Source organism: Mus caroli, chromosome 2, assembly GCF_900094665.2.
Source record: "Mus caroli chromosome 2, CAROLI_EIJ_v1.1, whole genome shotgun sequence".
Classification (NCBI taxonomy): domain Eukaryota; kingdom Metazoa; phylum Chordata; class Mammalia; order Rodentia; family Muridae; genus Mus; species Mus caroli.
In genome coordinates this window covers 71,281,316-71,306,075 of record NC_034571.1, presented here as the reverse complement: position 1 = coordinate 71,306,075, position 24,760 = coordinate 71,281,316, and the positions used below count along the sequence as shown (strand labels likewise).

General features: G+C 42.6%; 1 protein-coding gene across 11 annotated transcripts in view; it reads right to left on the bottom strand.

Moving 5' to 3' along the window:
- Positions 1–24,760, bottom strand: part of Osbpl6 (oxysterol binding protein like 6) — a 185,522-nt gene that overhangs the window by 101,323 nt on the left and 59,439 nt on the right. The gene's annotated exons all lie outside the window — the stretch shown is intronic.

The window sequence follows — 24,760 nt, the reverse complement described above, 5'->3', positions numbered from 1 at the left end:
ACAATAAAGGTAGACCATCACAGTAGTCAGGAAAGGGCTTTACATAGGAATCTACAGGCGAGTTCATTTCACAACAAAATGAGGACCCTGGAGACTCTGACTGCTTTCTCTAAATGTGCAGTCATGGGTTTTAGCTCAATGTCTTTACTTCCATAAGGACGCATGGGTCTCAATTTAAACATCCTGTCTTGCTTCCCACTACACAGACCTTACTTGACTATGTTGCATTGTCTGTCGTCACTGCCGACAAAGCCAGTGATAAGATCAACATGTTGTTTTTTCCATCATAGCAGTGTCTTGATAAGAAACTTAAATTCCTTCTCCTCCTACCAAGGGTTTCCACACTAGTACAACAATCCAGTAACCTTAATGGAAATAAATTGTGTCCAGGGAGGGGGCGGGCCATGTAACTTCCCAGAGATGAAAAACACAATTCCTGTAACTTTTATCTATCAAGTAGGCTTTGCATAAATGTAGCTAGTGAAATTAATGCAACTATGTATCACAGAAGTTAAAATCAGCCAGCTGAAGGAACATGCCAGAGTTTTTCTATCTGCCAATAAATACTATTTACTGACCCACTCAGTAGTAAGTCGTGTGTGTGTGTGTGTGTGTGTGTGTGTGTGTGTGTGTGTGTGTGTGTTTATATACAAAACCACAGAATGAAGAGGAATTAGAAGTAAAAAAAAAGCCAGTAGAAAAAGAACTTAGTTTCAGATCACAGGACAAGGCACGTGGGTAATCTTTTTAAGCTACAAAGCAGAAAATGTGTTGTGATATTCATGGCATGGAAATGTGAAATCTAGCTTAGATTTGTATGCAGGGCTGAGCAAGAAGACAGAAAAAGTTACCCCCCCCCAAAAAAAAAAAAGAAATTCAAAGATTGGTACACTTCAGCAGGAACTGACAGGCTGGGATGAATGGACAACACTTCAAACAGCATGACTAGCGTGAACAGCACACAAAAATTAAGAGCCCATAAGTGAAGCTGGTAAATCCAGGACTTGCTGCTTCTCTGAAGGAGAGTGGGGAGGGACGCCACAGGAGGCTTCAGGCCACACAGGTTTTAAGTATCCATGAAAGATGCATTTTACTGTGCAAGCTGAAAGGTAAGGAGTGAAACTCAGAGCAGAGGGTCCCATGACTATGCTTCAGAAAGGCAGACCCAGCAGCTTGAGTGGATGAAGATGCAGCAGATGGTCTCAGAAGGCTGCAGTAGCAAACCAGATGGGGAATGGAAGCTTCCGGGTGTGGAAGAGAGGAACAGGAGAATTTAATAGTGATGGGGGAGACCCAGTCTGTATCCTCACTGATGTTTGCCTCCCTCTCTCCATCCCTCCCTCCCCACGGCTTCATTTCTGTGGTGCTGGGATACAACCTAGCTCATTGAATCTGCAGATGTGGAACTCAAGAATTTGATAGCTCACTACATAAGCCATCTTAGCACACACAGTTCACTCAACATAAAAGCACCTCTCCACAATCTTTTCTATGTCTACAATCTAGCCAATTTTTCCAGCTTTTTTTTTTTGTTTGCATTTAACTTTATTCAAAATTATGATTCTCTATTAGAGGGAAAGGCCTTCATTTTTGCCAGATCCTAAAGACCAAGTAGAGAAATAATCTTGCCCTATTAAATATCAACTGATTTTCTTTTCTCTCGATTTTGTTAATCTCGTCACAAATTCAGATCAGAATCCTGGCTATAGATTACTTAAAGGAGCCTAAAATGTTATTATTTCCTCACTAACTTCGATCTTACATCTCAAGCTAAATATTACAGAAAGTGCTCAGCTGTTTAGTTGAATTAAATCATATAAAATCACTGATAATCTCATTAGCTATAAAGCACAGGAAACATGCTAAGGACATACTCTGGTCTTGTGGATGTTGTATGCTCTAGAGCTAGTCAGCAGATTTTCTCTGTAAACAACCTTCAGATCCGTGAGTATTTTAAGTCTCGAGAGCCATACTTGATCCAGCTACTCAACCCTGTACCTCTGAGGATGCAGACAAACGAAGGCTGCAAAGGATGCAGACAAATGGAGGCTGCAAAGGATGCAGACAAACGGAGGCTGCAAAGACATGAACGTGGCTAGGTTCCAGTAACACTATAGCAAAAGCTACAGAACAGGCTGAGTGTGGTGGCAGATACCTGTAATCTCAGCAGGACAATCACAAGTTCAGGGCTAGCCCAAGCCCATGTCACAAAACAAACAAACAAACAAATGCACAAAGGCCCTGTGAAAGAATTGTGGTTAATTCTTCTAACATTCACTCGGTTTGTCAACCTGGAATGGTGTTTATTTGTTTGTTTTTCTTTATTCCATAATGTGCATAATTTTGATGAAGAGAGAAAACACATCTTCCAAAGAAAATGTTCATGGCTAGTGATGGATAAAAGGGCAAACAAGGGGGTGGAGAGGTGGCTCAGTGGTTAGGAGCATTCAATGCTCTTCCAGAGGACCCAGGTTCAATTCCCAGCCCCCATGTGGTGACTCATAACCATCGGTAACTCTAGTTCCAAGGGGTCTAGTGTCTTTTCTGGTCTCCTTAGGCACCTTGCACGCACATGGGGTACATCCAAACAGGCAAAACATTCAAATATACATAAAATAAAATAAAATTTTGAACCAAGGGACAAACATAGTTTGACAGATTCAAGGAGACAGGGAAGTCTGGAGTAACTTTAAAAGAAGATAAATGAACAAGCAAGGCGATGCTAAATAGATTTCTGTTGACTATACAGTTTAACAGTCTGAAATTTCTCGGATTCAAAGCTTCACACTACAGAGTAGAGTCAAAAATATTTAGGCACATGCCGTACTTAATGAAGCCTAGAGACATGTTTACTAGTGTGTGGATTTCAATGTAACAGAACTGAAAATTCTAGTGCCGACCGTCATTAGTTCAAATCCTAGTTCTGCCAAATACCAGCAACATGCTGCGAGTAATTTACAGGGCTTCTCGGTACCTCACAATCTCTAAAGGAGAGGCAAGGCACCCACGACCTGTTAGGATTGTCTGAGAATGGAATTGATTCGTATGTGTAACATTTAAAACTCAGTAAGTGCCCACTGTTCTTATAACTTACTAAAAGCAGAAACTATAGGTTGCAGGGGATCTTTGCTGATCAAAATAAAGTGACTTTGCCCACATCCGTCTTAAGCTTTAGTCAACAGAATCATTTAGGTACAGTCCTAGCAACAATGGCCCTCTCCACTAAAATCTTTACCCACTGAAAGTATTTCCACCTTGTCTGATTAGATTTCTCTAACCTTCCACAGCTAAAAATATCAACTGGAGAATTAGCCCAATGCACACCATGGGTTCCGTAACACAACTCCTTTAAATGGGAAAGGCCTGCTCTTTCTCAGACAGAAAAATCAATAGCTTTCCCTTTGCCCACAACCAGACCAATCGAAAAGGAGGAGGGTAAACAGGAAACTGAGAAGAGAGACAAAGGCCCGTAATGACGCAGCCTACAAATAAATCCTCATCTGTTTGCCAGAGGAAGGGTGAATCGGGCATCAGCACACACACCTGACCAAAGAGGGGAGTGGGGTGGCTGTCAATTCGAAAATCATCCAAGCAAAGAGCAATCAAGATACGTTATATTGTGTGGAATGGCTGACTTCTGACTGAACTATCCGAACAAGCCAGATGGAGCAGCTGCTGTCAGGATGTTTAGTCTAAAAGGCCATTGTGACCCATACCTCAGCTACTTTTGTTATATGAACAGTATTTTGTTCCCTGAGGAACTGTCAAAAGGAACATTGTGCTCTCATTAAAGGATTATGCTCTGACCATAAATTAAGATATCAGGGTTAAAACTGCACCTAGGAAAAGGACAAAAGGCTCTGTTTCTCAGCCTCCTACTAAAGAGTCCTCCATCACATGCCCCCAAACCCAGCTCATTCCAGCTTTATCTGACACACATCATAGAAGCTCCAACCACAGCAAGCTTCTTACAAACACCCCGATCATAGCTGCCCTCTGCCCACTCAGTGTTTCCTCTGCCTACAAGTCTTCCCCTCACATCTCCAAAGTGGGCATCCTATCTTAACCTTCATTTCACATGAAATCATTCCCCATGGCCCAACAGAAACCATTTTTCCAGATTCTTGATTTTTATAATCCCTGCTCAATCCCCTTGGATGTAGTGCATCTTGATCAAGATTGGCATACATAGCTTCTTCTTTAGAAAAGTGTCCACATCTGCTCTGTAAGTCTGTCTGCATCATGGGCACTCAGACTTCTCATTGAATATGCAAGAAAGGTTCCAAACTGTGCTAAGTCCATTGTGACCGATCATTGACATGAACTGCACAATCTCTTGCCGTCAGAGCTTTGCTGAAGGAAGGTTTCGTTCAAAAGCATATGTGCGAGGTGGCTGTACGGCTGAGTGGTTAGGTGCACTGGTTGCTCTTCCGGACAACCCAGTCTGATTCCCAGCATCCACACAGTGGCGTACAACCATCTGTAACTCCAGTTCCAGGGAATCTGATGTCCTCTTCCGGTCTCCAGGTACTGCATTCACATGGTATGGAGACATATATGTGCAGGCAAAACAGCCATACACACACACAACAAAAAACCATTCAAATCCTCACTTTACAAATTTTGCCTTTTCATGAAACAAGGAAAGGTTTACATTAGTGACAGAGCAAAAAAAGCCACTGTTTGTATTCATCAGTCATTCGCCAACAACTAAGTGGTCTACTAAAAAGCTTCTTTCTCATTAACGTAACAGATACACCCCCAAGTTAGATAAATCACAGGAAACAGTTTTTATCATTTCACCAACATAGACCCAAAATGCTACTTGCCTCTAGGCTTCAATAAAGAGATCTCAAGACTTGTGTTCATGAGTGATCATTCTAATCGTCATCTTTAATATGCCTGGATTATTCCAAATGTGAAAACTCTGTAAATCTGGCATATGACAAAGCCCAGGAGTGCTGAGACAAAGACTAACAAGAGAACTTTCGGACCTTGGCCACCTGATGCTACCTGGGCATGTCACTGGGCCCTTACTGATGTGAGTACTGGGTTGCCGTGGGAGACCAGATTCACTCCTCTGTGAGGCTCCAGCGCTGTGCTGGTGAGGGTGCACTTGCCAGACCCCTGCCCCACTTCCCACTGTCGCAGTCCCCCAACCCATATCTGGCTGCCTTCTCCCTTCACAAACTATGACATAAGCGAGTTTAACACACACTCTCAGGTAGGAGAGAACTTCCTAAGGCCAAGCCATGCCACAGCAGACGACCTGAGACCGGGAACTCACGTGGCGGGCGGCACGGAGAGTTTCAGCACCTCCCGACTAACAGTTGTATTAACGGGGGATATTCTCTTGGATCATCCATCTGGCGCAGCTTTCGAAGCAATGACACTTGGAATAGTCAGCCTCTGATGTCACATCCCTAGTGCCACTTGGATTCCTGCAATGCCAATGAAATCCTTGACCAAGTGGCAAGAGAGTATTTTGAGTGGGTCTTTAAAGCAACATATAGTCGTTACTTAAATTATAAACATGAGCCGGGCGTGGTGGCGCACGCCTTTAATCCTAGAACTTGGGAGGCAGAGGCAGGCGGATTTCTGAGTTCGAGGCCAGCCTGGTCTACAGAGTGTGTTCCAGGACAGCCAGGGCTACACAGAGAAACCCTGTCTCAAAAAACCAAAAAAAAAAAAAAAAAAAAAAAAGATTTAAATTATAAACATGTCTGTCCCAGGCAAACTGAGGTGAAAATAATGTTAAGATTTATATATTCAGGAAACACCATCTAGCGGCAAGGCTATGAGTTATGCTATGGTTTGAAATTATATAATCAATACAAAAGGAGTATAAAGTGGCCTAATCGGTGATATTTTTCATATGTGTCTTAATTGAATAATCCTGGCTAAATCTCTGTGTTCATCTCTTTCCTCTTCAGTTCCTTAGTTGTGATTATTTCAAACTGTTCTATTTCCTTGGCCAGCTGCACCTGTCTTTGTCGAGGTTCCTATCTGGTTTCCACAGTTACTTTTTTTTTCTCATTATGCTACATCAAAACTTAAACGACTAATTCTGGCATGCTGGAATTCTTATGACTAAGCTTCCTGTATTAAGACACATTGCAGGAGCAATAAAATCGAATCAATGTGAAAGAGTGGGACAGTGAACAATGCCGTCTATCACAATGCAAAGCTGTTCAGGAAATTTAATTTGATGTTATAAACCGATAAGGAACAAATATATGGGGGGGGGGAGAAATCTATGTAGCCTGTGTTATCACACAGCAGCAGTCTCCTAGGAATTAGAGCCAGCTTGGGGCACAAGCAGAAGCCCAGAGTACTACGAGATGAACACGTGGGCCTGGGAGTTAGACAGAAAAGGCAGAAATTCTAGCCTGGATGCTTTCAGCTGTGAAACCCAGGAAAGGGTCTCAGCTGCTCCTCAGTTTCCTTATCAACAGAATGGGGATTCAGTTACTTTAGAGATTACAAATAGAATCCTATTGAGAGGCCAAACCGACTCCATCTTGGGACTGGCCTCCATCTTAAAAGGAAAAAAAAAAAAAAAGCCTGAGAACCTGACCTGCAGAGGAACTCAAGCTACACCCACATACCAGGAAGGACCCCACTGCTTGTCCATGGCCGGACTTACTCCCTAGCTACTTCCTAGCAACAGTTAACCCAAGATTAGTCTGATTGTTCCTGATTGTGTATGGTCTTGCTTCAGGGCACTCAACCGTCAGAGTATAATAGTTACTCAATTAGACACTTGTCAGGCTAAACTCCCCTATCTCATTATATCTCACTATAAAGCCTTGTCGTCCCCCCCCCCAAGAGCTCCAGGCTGTACCCTCCCATTTTGAAGTCAGAGATGGCAGTGTGGTCTGAGTTCAAGCTTGTAAATAAAGACTCTAATGCAATTGCATCAGAATTGGCTCCTTGGTGGTTTTGGGGGTGGTTCATGAACACTTCCTGACACAACACTGTCATGTAAGGATGATCTCATCGCTATTGAGATTACATAGTATCTGAGCAATGGGAAAGTCAGGGTACAATGTATATCACTCACAGGCTCACGGGATGATGGGTCTACACAAACGCACTGGTGCTGCCACTCAAAAGTGCAGCTTATAATTATGCACTGTGCATGCATGTGAGATAAATGGATCAATTACTAGCTCACGTGTTTACTATACTATATTCTTTAATGTTTAGGTGTACCCTGACTTACAAAGTTTACCATAGGGCAGGCTGTTGAGGGGGCAGCAGCCTCAGACCTCTCCTGGTTACTTTATGTCTTAACTGGATCATTTTATTTTATGCTTGACTTAATCTCTTCTCTTTTCTTCATAATGGGCATAGGAACAATAGACTGCACACACACACACACACACAATACTGTTTGCACATTCTATGGTGCTACACTGATGAAATTGTTGAATGACCATTCTCTCAGAGCGCATGCTCAAGAGGAATTAACACGCAACCCAGAATATATGGTCCAAAGCTAGCAAGGCAGACTTTCTAATACAGATCAACTGAGATGAGATTGAAAACGTTTGAGGTTCAAAAGTAAAGACCTAGCACTTCTACAAAAACTGTACTATTTTGGCTGACCAGTTTGACAACTCAGATATAAAGTGAAACACAATTTCACTTCCCTGTCTTCATCACTCCCTATGTATGCGGCCTTGGGAAAGGTGTATCTGTTAGTGAGATTTTAATTATTATAGCATACACTGGGCATGCCTCCATCACAGCTGTTTCTTGCATCATATCCATCTATTGAGTCCTCATTTATATCCTTTATGATACACAGGAACATAGCATGGCAGAGTTAAATGACAGAGCTATAACATGGTCTCCTGTTACGCATCCGTAAAAGAACAGGAGCTACACAAGGCAATGTGGATTAATCTAAAAAGCTCAGTGTCTCCCAATCCACAGCGAAAACTGAGGTTCCACGAGGACACACTCATGAGCAAGCACTGGAGGCCATTGTAGGACAGTGACAACAAGTCCCGAGATGGAAGGCGAGAGAAAGAGACAGAGAGGTCCTTTGAGGCCACATCTGAGCCACTGTACTAATCCAGCAAGACTCTGTTTCAAGTGTTCTGGTTATGAAACTGAATAAATATCTATATTTAAAAATATAAATGAGCAGAATGTTGTGCACATTGTTGAATATTCACACAAAGCAGCAATCCACAGAAATTAAGAGTGACTTCCTGATATGCATAATATTAGTGTAGGCAGTGTCTTAGGGTTTTACCGCTGCAAACAGATACTATGACCAAGGCAGCCCTCTAAGGACAACATGTAATTGGGGCTGGCTTACAGGTTCAGAGGTTCAGTCCAGTATCATCAAGGTAAGAACATGGCAGAATCCAGGCACGTTGCAGGAGGAGCTGAGAGTTCTATTATCTTCATCTGCAGGCTACTATCAGAATACTCACTTCCAGCCAGCCAGAACTAGGGTACTAAAGACCACACCCACAGAGACACACATACTCCAACAAGGCTACACCTCCTAATTGTCCCACTCCCTGGCCCAAGCATATGCAAACCATCAAAGCATAAATCTCAACATAAAAAGACTATGGTTGGGCTGGAGAGATGGTTCTGTGGTTTACAGTTAAGATCACTGGCTGCTTTTCTAGAGGACCCAGGCTCTACTTCTAGACCCCTCCCATGATGGCACACACTCAGCTATAATAGCAGAGTGAGGGAAGCTGATGCCCGCTCTGTCCTCGGTGGGTATGTTGTAGACAGACATTCATTCAGGTAAAATACCCATACACACAAAAATAAGTAAATAAAGTTTTGTGGTTTTAAAGACCACTGGATGTTTCCACTTACATGAAACCCAAAGACAGACTAAATTAACGTGTCTGTCAACATGGCAATCACTTGGGAGAGGGAGGATCAGGTTGGGAGAAGCATTGAGAAAACCCTCCATTGTGCCAGAAACACTCTAGATCAGTAGTTCTCAACCTGTGGATTGTAATATCTTTGGTGGGGGTCAAAGGACGCTTTCATAAAGATCGCATATCAGATGTTTACATTACAACTCATAACAGTGGCAAAATCATGCTTTGTGCTTGAGATTCAAGCCGTGAGTTCTCTGTTTGCACTTCTAGCTGCCATGCCTGCCTCTGGTTGCTGGGCCTCCCCCACTGCTTTGCCGTATTCTTGTCTCTATGGGACCGTAAGCCTAAATACACACTTTCTTTCTTAAGTTGTCCTGACTGGGGTGTTTTATCGCAGTGACAGAAAAGTAACTAATTAGGTCAGTAAAGGTCTGTGTGGTTTACAGTTCATATTGTTCCATGAAAATCAGAAATACACACAGAGGACCATGACAGCCCACCAGTCTCGGTGTGGTGCTCAGGGCTGACAATCAGTGTCCCCAGCAGACCCCTCACACTTCGGAATGATCTGCCTTTGCTTATCTTTGCCTGATCCCATACCACATAATCTAATTTAAATTTCTATGCATTTTCTACTTTATCTGACTGGAAAATTCTTCTTTCCTTTTATTTGTCATATGGTTAATTTCTATTATTGTTGTTGTTGTTGCTGCTGCTGCTGTTGTTTTTCAAGACAGGATTTTGTTTGTTTGTTTTGTTTTGTTTTGTTCTGTATAGCTCTGGAGGTCCTGGAACTCATTCTGTCTGGGAATTTTATTTTGTTTGTTTTGTTTTGTTTTCTCTAGTCTGGCTACTTTCAATTCAGTCTAACTGGCACTTCTCAAGGAAAATGCTCTGGTTCTGCAGGCTGGGCCAGATCCTTCCGTTACCCAGTCTCACGGTATCTATATATTTTTTTTACTATAGCACTTATCACTTGGCAATTAGAGAGCTGTGAACTTTCTTTAGCATATAGCTCATCCAGTAGTCTAAGCCTCCTAAGGCTACACAGTGTTCATGAAATGTGCTGGCCAGGGTATTCCAAAGTTCCAGCAGAACAAAGGAAGGGAGTGGGGAGAGAGGAAAAGAGAAAGTAGAGAGCAAGAATGAGAACGAGGTGGGAGACTTGAGAACGGAGTCCATGCCTCCCCCAACCCCCCCGGCCTTGTCAGACTTGAGCCAGCAGTAGCCAAAGCTTCTCATGCCAGACTCCTTTCAATACCCAAAGGCTGCCATCCACCCAAGGACTGGCCGGTGCTTTCCAGTGCAAAGTCACCGTTAGAGAGTCAGTGGCCTCTAACATAGCTGAGAGACAATTATCCAAGCCTAGAAGTGGAACCTGAGAGTAAAAGTAAAATGAAGGATCCTGGATGCACTTTAACCTTGTGTTTAGTCATTTTATGAAACACAGGCACATTTTAATGAAAGCAAAGATTAGTATAAAACTCTAATAAAAGTTGGTGAAAACCCCCGGTATCCTAATGGACTCCTGTGAGCTGTCTCTGAAATCTATTCCAGAGATTCCTAATGTAAAAGACAAGGAACCCTTGGAAGGTGCAGTTATTACAAGGGACCTGAAAATGTACATAGAGTGCAGGCATTCCCGATGCACTGAATCCATAAAACATTCATTGTTGAAGATGATGACATTTTCATGTCCCCCATACTCCAAATAGTTTAAAGCCACCTAGACTTTGGTTTGGTTCTGTTTCCTATTGTCTTGATGGAAGAGGCCTACTTGCTAAATGCAACCTCATTCCTCTATCTGAGCCGAAATTGTTTCCAACCTTATTAGGAAACTCACTGTGCATGCAAAGGGCTATGCTGCCTAACCTCGTACTTGGAGGCATGTGATGGAGATTCACGAATCAACACTAGGAGATGCTAAAGTAGACAGTGCTGCATAAATTATAATGGTCAGTTTCGACATCTGCATAAGAAGATGATGCTTCAAGTCAAGCAATCACAATTTACTTTTCCTGCATACGGGCGTTACTTCTTAGTTAGATGATCTGCAGAGCTGAAAGATCTTACTGAGCAAAGAAGCGGGAACTCACCAAGACAGTGAGGCTGGAATCCCAGGTTGCAGTTCAACTGTGGATCTTAATGAAGGGGCCTGTTTCAGACAGCTCCCTGAGATTCATGCAAGATTGAAGTCCAACCTTCTGACATGCAGCAGAGTACCACAAAGTTGTGCTTAAGAACATGCAATCAAGTTGTGAAAAGATTGGGGGGGGCATCTAATGTTTTAAGGAAGTTTATAATTTTCTGTTGGGTCACACTAATAGCTACCCTTGACTGCCATTTCAAACTGTGTCATGAGGTTTGGTCTTTATCTATAAACCAAGGATGCCAGGGGGCAAGAGGGCTGAGACAGCTTCTTTCTTCTGCATGCTCTTCTCGTCTCAGATCACATTAACAAATTGTTTTAGGAGGGCTCCATTGCAATCCTACTTCTCATCTCAGAACAAACTCTAAAAACTTGGAACTGTGACATGCTAGAGGTACTGACAGGGTTAATGAAGTTCAGGACACGGGGGTTGGGCACTATATGGAAATGGACACACTTTCTTCAACTGTGAACTTTAAACCCTTACTGGATTCCTTAACCACCTCCCATATTTTCAAAACCAGTAATCCAAGTTAGGTATACTTTAATATTTGATATGTTAGGTACACAGCTTCAAGTGAAGGACACCCTTGTGAACCTCCATCCTCTAATACTGACATTAAACGAAGATCTCGGGGACAGAGAACATAGCTGCCACTGCCCAGACACTACCTGTAAGCAGGCACTTTTAGAAACTCAAACACTCTCAGCTCCCCTTCTCACAGATCTCCATGGGATCCCAGCATCCTAAAGAGGGAAGCCATTAAGCTGTTTGCTGTTAGAATATTTAAAGGAATTCGGCTTGTGCCACAAAGCGTTTCAATGTTGTCTATTTCGAAACATTAGCAATCCTTCTCTTTAAAAATGAATGTCAGGTTAAATAAGCCGCGTGGCTCCTCAGGTTTCACTTGTTTTGATTCATGAAATAGCTTCCCTTGGAGAGAGATTCTGAATGCTAATGATGACATGAAGCTTATGAACATTTTTATACAATTTTAAAGTGCTGGTAATTTTCCACCCCCTAATAAAAAAATCATTTCTTTGAAATATGTTTGATGGTAATTTTAATATTCAAAACAGTTGAACATGATTAACATACTCATTAAAAAAAAGCCAACATTTCTCAAGACTGGCCTCTTAAAAGCAGAACGAGAAAGGTTATAACAAGCAATCCCCCAAACTAATTCACCCCCTGCATTCAATTTTGAATTCCACTATCAAGTCAGCAAAATGATTCCTATCTGCATCTCCAACTATCAATATCACATCCATGTAAGGTTTGCTTCAGTTATTAATCATGTATAGGATGCATGTGTTCCCACCTGGCTTGGTTTTAAAAAACAAGTCAAAATGTCCTACACATTCCATTTCCTTAAAGAATAATAGTATCTTGGTCAGGTTAAGACAATGGCCCAGAGCTATCATGAGTAAGAGGGGGCTTATAGTCAGTTATTGCTGTCTTATATTCCCAGTCTGATGATCTCATAAAATACTTTTTCTTAAAAAAAAAAAAAGCCAAGCCTGCTCAAACTGAGAAAGCAATTGCAGAACAGTCAAACAAAGCTGAAACCTGCTCAAACCAGAATTCCCCATGCGAACCTCTGCAATCTGTTTTCTGATCCTTCACTTCACACAAAATAGTGCACACCAAGGCCTGAAGCCACTCCTGCACTCTGGAAGCCAGTGACTAACACTTGAATTTCACCTTGCTAAACTTCTCTCAATTCGTACTTGTTCAAATGTAACTTTTGTAAAAGGGCAAAGGCATACGCAGAAAAATAGAATATGCAAAATTGCAAGATCCCTTGGCAGCTACATCTGCTATAACTCTATAATTATAATTATGTCCTTATTACCTCATGGTCCTCGATTGTCTCACCTACTCATTTTAAACTAGTTGTTCTTTGGTTAGCTCTCATGAACTCTTCAATTAGTCTATTGAAATATAACATTCCTGAAGAATACTATCATAAGTCATTCTTAGGTAGAAATGGAGATTTTTTTTACAAACATGTATGACTATGTGACCATAATCTAGATCAATATAAAAAGCATCAGCCTTTCTATCAATAATTCTCAAAAAAACAACATTTTGACTTATTTATTTTTGCCCCATTTTTGAGGCAGGATCTCATGACATAGCTCAACCTGGCCTGACACTGCAATTTTCTTGCCTCAGTGTAAGGAGCCGCCTTCACATTCGCCATTACAAGATGGCGCTGATGGCACTGACACCCGTGTTCTAAGTAGTAAACAAGCAAGCTGCGCATGTGCCGGGGTAGTTTCCCACCCCATGTGCTCTGCCTTTCCCGTGACGACAACTCCGGCTGATGGGCTGCAGCCAATCAGGGAGTGACANGGCGGAGGACAGTCCTCCATAAAAGGGAGGGGGCTCCGCCATCTCTCTCTCTCTCTGGCTCTCTCTCTGGCTCTCTTCTCCACTGGCTCCTGATGGGGTAAGCAATAAAGCTTGTGCTGCAGAAGATTCCGGTTGCCCTGAGCGTGTTCTTACCAGGGGGACACAAAATCTCACAATACCTCAGTTTCCCTATTGCTGGGCTTATGTGCTTGCCAGTCTGCATTCTATCACCGAGATTTGTTCTATCCATTCTGAAACTTCATCTAGATAAGTTAAAGCATCAGTCTTTAATGTGAATGCTGCTCATACCACCCAAGAACATATGAAAAAGGTGTCATTAAGAACCAGCATTTAGGACATGAAAGGAAAAGAAATAAAGATGGTTGACGTTAAAGAAAACAGATTCATTTAAGTTTAAAAAAACAAAACATGTTATATTCTTCTGTTTGAATCATGGCGATCAGTATGAACTGGTAAACAGTTTGCTTTAAGGTAACATTTGCTAACTTTATCCTCTGAAAAGAGCTAGAAAAATAGTTGTGATCACTCCATCTCATGCCTGGCATTTCAAACTCCTGTCTGAAAGACTAGTTCCATCAAAAGAATCAACATCTTAAATAAATGGTTGATTCTAGGTCTGGGACAAACGACACCAGAAGAAAAGAGCAACTGTCTATGAAAGACTAGTAGTGAGTGCTGAGAATACTATGTCATGAAATAAATTAAAAGACACTGGATAGAAAGATAAATGGAAAGATACAGAGATAGATGCATATATGCCACAAACAACCATGCATGCATATATTCATACATATCAGCTAGAAGCCAGTTAGACGATGCTCCTATAAAAATGAAACAACTTAATCATCAAAAAGAATGACTAAGAAGGACTGAAATACTCTGAGCACATGTAAATCTGCAAGTTTTGTGATCTAAAAAATATGGCTGGTCAACTTCAGAGGAGGCCAGCCAAACAGCTCTCTCTTTTTTTTAAAGATTTATTTATTTATTATATGTAAGTACACTGTAGCTGTCTTCAGACACTCCAGAAGAGGGCGTCAGATCTTGTTACAGATGGTTGTAAGCCACCATGTGGTTGCTGGGATTTGAACTCTGGACCTTCGAAAGAGCAGTTGGGTGCTCTTACCCACTGAGCCATCTCACCAGCCCCCAAACAGCTCATTTTGAAACGTATTTCTCTTGCTCTTTTGATTACACACCATATCCCCCAGGTAACTGAAGCCGTGATGCAAAATGGTTAATGCTTACAGAAATATTCTAGCCCCAGAACAATAGGATAATGTTCCAATGAAAAGTTTATCGGTTTTCAACCCCTAATCAACAAAAGGGATCAGGTATAGACCATCATTTGCTGACAGGAACCAACTGTTGTTGCCAGGACACTCACAAACTCAAATTCATACGGGGAAGCAATCTGGCCAGTATTGACTCAAATGTTATGCAGGTAGGAAAGGGTATAAAGTAAGAGTTCATTTTGCCCTTTGGGCTTTCCTATACCATAGTTAAAGAAATCTACCAGTATTAATATGTGAGCTTCCTATGGAAAGAAAATTGCTCTCTGCCAAAGGCGCGAGTGGCATCTATAAACTTGATCGTCCCTGGGTCCACTGCCCTGCCCATAATTATTTCTCTTGGATAGTTCTGCTCTAAAAGCTAAATGTAAGAGTAATTCTACCTTCTTCAACTAAAATAGAGATAATTGACTTAAAGACTTCAAACAAAATTCCCCACAAAGAAAAACGCATCATCTCAACTTCTACTGATGAGTCCTCGCTGATTTCTTTTAAATTAACCAAAATTAAATTAAACTCAAGCTCAGGATACAGTAATTCAGCCACTATTTTGATCATTTTTTTCCTCCGCATAATTAGCAAACCAAGCCATTAAGTAATACCACTAAGAAGAAGGAGACAGGTAAATGGCTTTCTGGATCCTATAAGTTGTGGTGCTTGACCTTAAAGTATCTGTACCCTCGCCAAAGAAATCTGAGCAAGACACTTTCTCAAACACATGGGCAGGAACCTTAGGGGCAATCAATAAGGACAAGGGTGGTGATCCTCTCTTAGAAGCCGTGATGCATTTCAAACAGAATCAACGGTCACTGCCCAGACTGACCTAGTCTCCATCAAGAAAATGGCCAATCTCTCTAAGCGGGCCCTGGCAATGACGGGCTGAGTGCATTTTCTCACCACCCATGAAATCATATTTCAGAATCTATGAGATGAGGACAGACGGAGCACACTTCCTTCAACAAATAGCACTGAGCTTGGGCCCCAGGACTGATGCTTCAGAGATAACTGCACCGAATGAAATAAGCTGAAAACAAAACAGTTACAACACGCATGAGAAGGGCATGAGCAAGCAGTTTGTCTCAAATGGAAAAAAAATAGCAAGACAGCAATGGCAGAGGCAGAAGTGAGTTAGAAAGACCACGAGGGACTCTCTGGGGACAGCAGAACTCACAGGATATGGAGCAAGCTACATGGGCATGCCATGTGCAAAACCTACCCAGCCGAGGCTAGTGTGCATGATAATCAAACTACTTTGATAAAACCGTTTTGAAAATTGCCAACATCAAGTGGAGTGAGAGTTGGTGAACATACAGGTCATATGTAGCAGCGTAAGATTGATTAATGCTGCAGCTAAGTGACGATATAGCCCCCTTGACTATAATGCTATGCTTTTATATTTGAAACTTCTATTATCAAAGGGCTTCTTCAAATTTTAAAGGGTAGGGGATACCCCTCAGTGACAGAGCATTTGCCTATCACGTGAGAGATCCTGAGCTTGGTCCCCAGTAGCATCAACAAACAAAAATTCCCAGGCTTAGTCCTCTCTCTACCCTTTATTGGTTCCCTAGGCCAAATGCTACCTTTCTGAACACATCTCATTTACATATAAAGCAGAGATAATGAATTCTGGCACGTCTCACTCTAAACAACCCTAGGTTCTTACTAGGTATCAAATGAGTCAATGGATATAAAAATAAATTCTAAACTATAAAGCATTATATAAACACAGCAAATTCCTACCAGTGAAGATTTGCATTGGGCCACAGTCCATGTCTGAAGGTATCACGGATGTTGTTCTCAGGCATACACAGTGAAAACACTGTGTCTATTGGCTTTTCAGTCATCCCTGCTTGGAACACAGTGATAGAACATACATCAGAAATATGGGTGATGATTAATGGGATTTATGTTCCCTTATGAAGTATACTGTGTGATTCATCTTCCAGTCTGGGGGAAGCATGTTCCGTGTACCATAACTTCCTAATAATGCAAAAATGTATGTTTTCACCGGGCGGTGGTGGCGCACGCCTTTGATCTCAGCACTCGGGAGGCAGAGGCAGGTGGATTTCTGAGTTCAAGGCCAGCCTGGTCTACAGAGTGAGTTCCAGGACAGCCAGGGCTATACAGAGAAACNTGGTCTACAGAGTGAGTTCCAGGACAGCCAGGGCTATACAGAGAAACCCTGTCTCGAAAAACCAAAAAAAAAAAAAAAAAAAAAAAAAAAAGTAGGTTTTCAGCAGAGTTCATAATCTTTGCACATACTGCAAACTAACAGGCAGGAGACAATGCCTAGAGCACACTCGAGAAGAAAGACGGCACTTAGGATTTTAAATCAGATTGCAGCTCATAATTAAGAATCAGCCTTCATAAAACCCACGAAAGCTTGTCTAGTCAAAATAATGTTCATGATCTGTATTTTAAAATCACATTAGGGATAAGAGACATTAAATTCTTAACAGGGCTGGATTAAGAACGGAAATAGGAGAGCTAGACATTTGGCCCCAAAATTAAGGCACACACAAATTCAATCCGGAGAAACCCAGCTAAAAGTAAACACGTGTCCCATCCTCTATTTTATGTTTTAAAAACTTGTTTGTTAGGTTAAGTTTAGTCAGGTGGTACAAATACCACAAAATACAGTCGGGTGCTGGCAGGGTTGCCCGATATATACATATACACACACGCGCGCGCGCACACACACACACACATATAATACATAGCAGCATAGGATTGATAAATATTGCAGCTAAGTTGACAGGTGGCCCCCTTGACTATATTGCTATGATTTTATATTTGAAGTTTTCTAACATCAAAGGGCTTCTTAAAACTTTAAAGCATTGGGGAGACACACACACACACACATGCACACTTGCATCAATTCTTTTGCATTGTCTTCTTCCAACAACAGCTGCACCGAGTGCCCACTTGGAGTATTCAGCTCTCCGGGTCTAGTCTCGGAGACCATGGTCTTTCTGTGGACCATAACTCTGGCCTGGCCCTTCAGCTCTGTTATGAAATGATCCTACGAACTGTTCCTTCTCATGATGCTCCAAACGTCCCATCCATTCTTTCCCACATGACTTCCCTAAGATGCTCAGGCTCAACCTCCCCATCGCCAGGTTTCAGGATTTGGCCAAGACCATCTGAGCTGCTCTTTCTGAAGTTACTAAACAAAAAGTGTTTGAGCTTGCCCACTTCTTGCCCCTTCATTGTGATAAAAGAGATTACATAGTGCCATAGCAAAGGCCTGGGCAAAATAAGACATAGCAAGACTGCCAGCCAAAGCCCCCACTCCAGCAATCACCCTCTTAACAGTCTTGGCCTTGCAGTTCCACAAAACCATAAAGTTCCATTCTAAGCCCTATTTCCCCTCCAGTCTCACACACCCCAGCCATGGAAGGGCTCTTTCCTCTAAGAGGCCATATGTGGAGTTTTCCAGAAACATCAAGTCTTTTATGCTGTTCTTCTAACTCATCACAGGGCCGTGCGACCTCAATGCCCTCAAAGAGGAGCGAGTGTCTGTCAGCCAATGGATTACACTACTGTCTGTGTCATCACCTGAGACAGGAGACTGGTAGCAGGAGCAAAGCTTCTTGATGCTTATCCCAGGCCCTCATCTGTCCCCTCCTGTAGCACAAACCTGGCAAATATCGAAGGGCAGACTTTGAACAACAAGAGCACTACTAAGACTTGATGAATTCCAAGGTCAATTCAAACCCTAAAATGCTACCATTCAGAAACAGTGAAAGCAAGTACCGTGTAGATGAGTGGACAGAGTTGGATGGAAATACTGTAGGATTTGGAATGGCCATTTCTCTATTCCTCCCCTCCCCACGCTGCTTCTCTTCACAAAGTTTGTTCCCAGCATTCCTTTAAAGCTAGACTCTAAGGACACACTATGTCATAAAGGAAACCAAGGTCAGAGGCAAGAACTGAAGATAACCCCGAAGTAGGCAACTGTACCAAATTTCAAGCTAACCCCTTGGGGTGAGGGAGATGATGTTGATGACACAAGACTATCTCCTTGGGAAGTTTTGTTCCAGAAAACTGAACAATAATTGGACATTATAGACAGCCCCACATCTTTCCACAGTCACTTGGGAGTGCAGTGTAAAAACACCAGTACTGCCCTAGTGCTTTTTAATAATCTACTTCGGAGGATACTAGAACCTAGAAATCAGTGTATTCTACTCACTAGTAAGGAGTTATCCTCAATTATTAATCCTGTATGCCTCTAATAGGATTAACAAGTAAAGTTGGGCATAGTGGCACATGCCTGCACTCCCAGCATTCAGGAAGCTCAAGCAAGCAAATCTAGGTTGGTTCAAGGCCAACCTAGGCTATATGGGACAACCCTGTTACTTCACTAAAAAAGGGTATTATAAAGAAAAGAACAAAATCCATCTAAATAATGTTCACAAGAAAAAGTCTTTAAAGATAAAGGTAGACAGTTTTAAAAAAGCTGGTACCTGCCAAGATGGACTTCAATGCAGGAAATATTAACAGATAGCTTCATACAGATGAGCCTGAAGCAATCCCATCTGTTTGTGCAGCCAGGTACACACGATCAAAATAAGGAAACAGTTTGGGGTGAGATTTGGGGACTCTAGGAATCAGATCCATGGCTTCCTAAATGCTAGGTGAGCAGTCTGCTACGGAGCTGTGTCCTCTGTCTGGAGAGTTCCTGAGAGAACCAGGAGAGAGACGAAGGCACAATCTGACGTACGTATAGTCAGCACCTGATAAATCAAGTGGATGCTGAAAGACATGTAACATCACTATATGAAGGATATAACGGACCTTTAGTCAACACTGTTCAAATACAGAGTCTGCACGCATTCAGTGTCCTGCTCTTGGTTGTCAAAGAAAAGAAAAAAAAGACAAAAGTAATTAAGTGTTCAGGAGACAGAGGTGGGTCTCTGAGTTCATGGCCAGCCTCTTCTACATATCAAATTTCAGGACAGTCGGGGTTACACTCTGCTGATCATATCAGCACACTACAGCCGGTGGGCCAAATATGCCTTCCACTTTTTTCAGAGTTCAAGTTTGATAGTAATACAGAATGCTTGTGACTTTACAATATATCATCTGTGGCTGCTTTTGCAACATACTAGAGCCCAGCATGAGACAACAGAAGGCATGGCCCATGAACCCACAGGGCTTTACAACTTTACAACTTTACAACCCACAGGAGGGGGAAGCCAAGTATGAGCTATCTGGATATTCTGACAGTCTAATATTTATTTATTTGCAATTTAGTATAGCTCAAATGTCCCATTTAATACTCAGTATGTATACTAAAAATGACTAGGTGTCTGAAATTCAAATTTAATTGTATACCTTATAATTTTATTTGTTAAAACCAACTAATTTAAGCTCTAGCTCCACGAGGTGATGGATAAAGAATACACTGTGTTTTTCATTTGTGACTTGCTACCTGTGAGTGCACCCCTTCAGAATCTACAGCATGTGAATGGTGTGCGATGTATGCGGACAAACTTGATGGTGTTACTGGGGTTACTCCATTTTGCTCCACACGTAAAGAAAAGTGCTGCATCCCACCTATGTTTCACGATCCAAGTCTGAAAGCCTCCTATCAGGAATCCTTGCCAAAGAAAATGATCACCAACTCAATTTGTCACCCAACGTCTCCTTCCAAAGGGAGTCCTGAACCCAACTTGCCATGGCTCATCAGTGGTGATGACTTCTACTTGAATATGGTAGTTTGATATCTGACGTTTTGGATAGAGTCTGGCTAATCCAGTCCATGACAATTATGTGGGAACTGCAAAGAAGCCAGTGACCCTCACCCGGACCACATCACCGCCAAGATCCTAAAAGGTCTCATCGTGTAAACAGACTCATAGTCCTAAGGCTGGGTTGTGCCAGAAAGAAAGGAACAGCAGACATTCACGCTAACCAAAGACAGCAGCAAGGACATGTATTAAAGACAAAACAGTAAGACAGGATTCTGTCCAGGCACTCTCAAGTAATCCCATCTTGTTACTGTCTCACAAGCAGTATCTCATGTACCTGTCTGCACAGGCTACCTCTATCCTCTTGGAAACCAGACTGCAGACCTGACCACACGAGAAGAAAAGGTGTGTTTTACCCTAAGCACCACCTCTACTTCCTGGGTTGTGCTGGAGCCACTCTGCTGATCATATCAGCACACTACAGCCCGTGGGCCAAATATGCCTTCCACTTTTTTCAGAGTTCAAGCTTGATAGTAATACAGAATGCTTGTGACTTTACAATATATCATCTGTGGCTGCTTTTGCAACATACTAGAGCCCAGCATGAGACAACAGAAGGCATGGCCCATGAACCCACAGGGCTTTACAACCCAGCCCTGTATGGGCAAAGTTTATTAATCCCTGCTGCAAAGTACTAACAATTGATTATTTTCAAAAAAAAAAATGAGAAATGAAGTGACAACATTCAAGGCGTTGCGTCTTTTTCGCAACAATGTATAAAAGTGGACTGTGGTTTTCAACCAAAAGGTCCTCAGCTCAGATGATCTACACTTGCCCAGAGGCCATTTTCAGCTCAGAGTCTTACACACACAACTGGAGCTTGAAAGAAACACTGCCCTTTACTCTTAGTCTTAGATTCCAGAGTGTAAATGTGCATGTGTGTAAGTACATACCGGCATCACTTTCTGCTCAGAGTGCAGCATCTGGCAAAATTTCCCATTGACAAACACAACAGCACACAGGACGGCTTCTGCCACCACTGTGTGCAGTCCAATGAAGACTGCACAGCACAGCGACAGTAACTAAATGCTCTCTATTTGGTGCCTACAAGGAAGTGTCGGCACTGCAAGAATTTAGAATTCAAATCAACTTAAGTTCTTCAGTGGCTCCCCTCTGTAGACAGAAACAGTGTGTAATCAGAAAGAGCAATTGCCTTCAAACTGAAACTACACCATGCCTGAAAATAGCCCTGGCCACGGGGGCTATAAAGAACAGATCAGTCATCCAGGAGGGCAAATTGTGGTTTTGGAGGGGCTCTTGGTGACTGTGTTTGCCCTACAGGAACGAAGCACAAAGGGACTCTGGAAAGTTCCTTTCTGTGTTCGTCCAAAGTCCTTATAAATAGATATGGCATATATCTTAGTTAGGGTTTTACTGCTGTAACAGACACAATGACCAAGTCAAGTCTTATAAAGGACAACATTTAATTGGGGCTGGCTTACAGGTTCAGAGATTCAGTTTATTATCTTCAAGGTAGGAACATGGCAAGCATCCAGACAGGCATGGTGCAGGAAGAGCTGAGAGTTCTACATTTTCATCTGAAGGCTGCTAGCAGAATACTGGGTTCCAGCCAGCTAGGACTACGGTATTAAAGCCCAAGGCCACAATGACACACCTACTTCAACAAGGCCACACCTACAAATAGTGCCACTTCCTGGGCCAAGCATATACAAACCATCACATTCCATTCCCTGGCCCCCATAGGTTTGTTCAAACACATGAGTCTATGGGGGGCCATACCTAGCCATAGCATAATAAAAAAGTACATTTGGTCCAACTTCCAAAGTCCCCATAGTCTATAGCAGTCTTAACAAAGTTAAAAGTCCTAAATTCAAAGTCTCTTCTAAGATGCAGCCAATCACTTAACTGTAAACCCCAAGGCAAGACAGGAAGCCAGCTGAGCAAACTCCAAACACCTCCATGTCGGATGTCAAAGTGGTCTTCAGATTTGCACACCTTTTCCATCTTTGCTGACTGCAACAAACTTCTTTCTCCTGAGCTGGTTTCACTCCCTGTTAGCAGCTTTCCTCAGCAGATAGACCAGGGTTATGGAATCTCAAACATTGTGGGGTCTTCAAGGCAACTTCAATGTTACAACTTTTTGTTCCAATGTCTAGGATACACACATGATCTTCTGGACTCCTCCAAAGGGTTCCATCTCCAGCTTGGCCCTCTGTAGCACTCTAAGCTCTGGTTGACTCCACTCCATTGCTGCTGCTCTTCTTGGTGATCATGCCATGATACTGGCATCTCCAATATGTTGTGATCTTCCACAGAAACTATGCTTCACCAATAGCCTCTCATAGGCTCTCTTCATGGTGCCAAGCCTCAACTTTGTTGCATGACCCCTTTAGTCCTGGGTAGTCAACTACAACTGGGGCTGCACCTTCACCAATGGCCTTCTGTGTCCTTTCACAGTGACAGGCCTCAGCTGCTCTTCATAAGGCTTTCATGCCTTTAGGACCAGTATCATCTGGGTGACTCTTACACATTACCAACTCCAGCTGCAGTACAACCTGGGCTATCTCTGGAACACAGCTTCTTTCTGTTCTCAGAAAACATTGTCCTGAAGATTTCACCTCAGTGATGCTGGTCTCTTCTCAATCACCACTAATTTCTTAGCTTCAGCTCACCAGCACCAATTGTTCCAGTAGTCCCTTCTTGAGTCTAAAGCCAGAGCCAAATGACTTAAACTGCTGAGTTCTGCTGCTTGCTGGGGCTGGAACACCCCTCCCCCCTTATTCTTTAGCAATGCTTGGATTAAAGGTGTGTACCACCACACCTGGATTTAAACTTTTCTTCACCTAGAACTTGCTCTGTTCCAGGCTGGCCTTGAACTCAGAGATCTGTGATTTTATTTCCAGGGATTAAAAGTGTGTACCGCTGTGCCTGGATCTAAATTTAGCTGAGTAGGATCTTGCCCCAAAGTTCCACTCCCTAAATTTATCTCCTTAAACACAGGATTCAGCTCCATTTCACTTCCTGGTGCCCCTTTAATACTCAAACCATATATTTTCTATTTTTCCTTTCTAAGCTTGCTATGCTTGTTTAAAGTCCTCTTCATGACACTTAACCAGAAAACAAAGTCTATGGATGGGCATTTCTGAGACTTCCTTTGTCAATGCAAATTAATCCAAGTCTCTTCACCTTAGCCTCAGGCAGACTCTTCAGATAAGGGCAGAAAGCAGCCACATTCCTCAACAAAATACCATAAAAACCGTCTCCAGGCCACATTCTAAAATTCTTCTCCACTGAAACCTCTTGGGCCAGGTCTGCACAGTTCAAATCAACTCAGCAGCAAAGTCTGCCATAGTCCTACGAGGACAGCTCAACTTAAAGCATTCCATCCCTTTCCAAAATCCCCAGATCCACATTCCTCCAAACAAATGCATGCTCAGGCCTATCACAGCAATACCCAGTCCCGGGTACCAACTTGTCTTAGTCAGGGATTCTATTCCTGCACAAAACATCCTGTCCAAGAAGCAAGTTGGGGAGGAAAGGGTTTACTCAGATTACAGTTCCACATTGCTGTGCATCACCAAAGAAAGTCAGGACTGGAATTCAAGCAACTCAGTAAGTAACATCCCTCCATGGCCTCTGCATCAGCTCTTGCTTCCTAACCTGTTTGGACCAACCAGCTAGGACCAACCAGCTCTCAATGCATTCATATTTCATTTCTCTTCAAGTGTTTGAGTAACGGCTATCGGCTATTGTGAGCTCAGGGTTAAAGGTCAATGCAATGGTGAACATGACACACATGGCCCCAAACTTTTCAAAGCACAGACAGGCTTCAGGGCCAGGGAAGGTAACAGACATTAGATGATGACTGTTAGACTGTTAGTTAACTTTGCCCAGGAATGAGAAGGTGAACACCAGTCATCTTAGCATATGTGGATTCATATGCTGAGATCTGGGAAAGCCAGCGAACCGGATTACTCTATTAACAACTGTTCTGTAGTTTCCTGCATCCTGTAACACCTCCCTTCGTACTTCCTGACTTGCTCTGTGGAAATGGCATTTCAAATGAAAGCAGCCGGAGGAACAGGTCTTCCTCAGGTAAAAGCAGGAACTGGGAGGCATTTCACACAAGGAGAAGGAGAAGACCTGCGGAAGGGAATGCTTAGCCCAGTTAATCAAAGGACTGAGAGGAGGACTGGGAGACAGAAGCCTCCATGGCAGGGTAGGGATTTCTGGTTTTTGCTCAGGATAGTCGGAAGTCACTAGAAGGTTGTTAATAGGGTAGGAAGCTGAGATCTGTATCTTTAAGGATGACGGTGGCGGGATACCATAGAGGTGCGGCTGGAATGTTAGCAGTCATT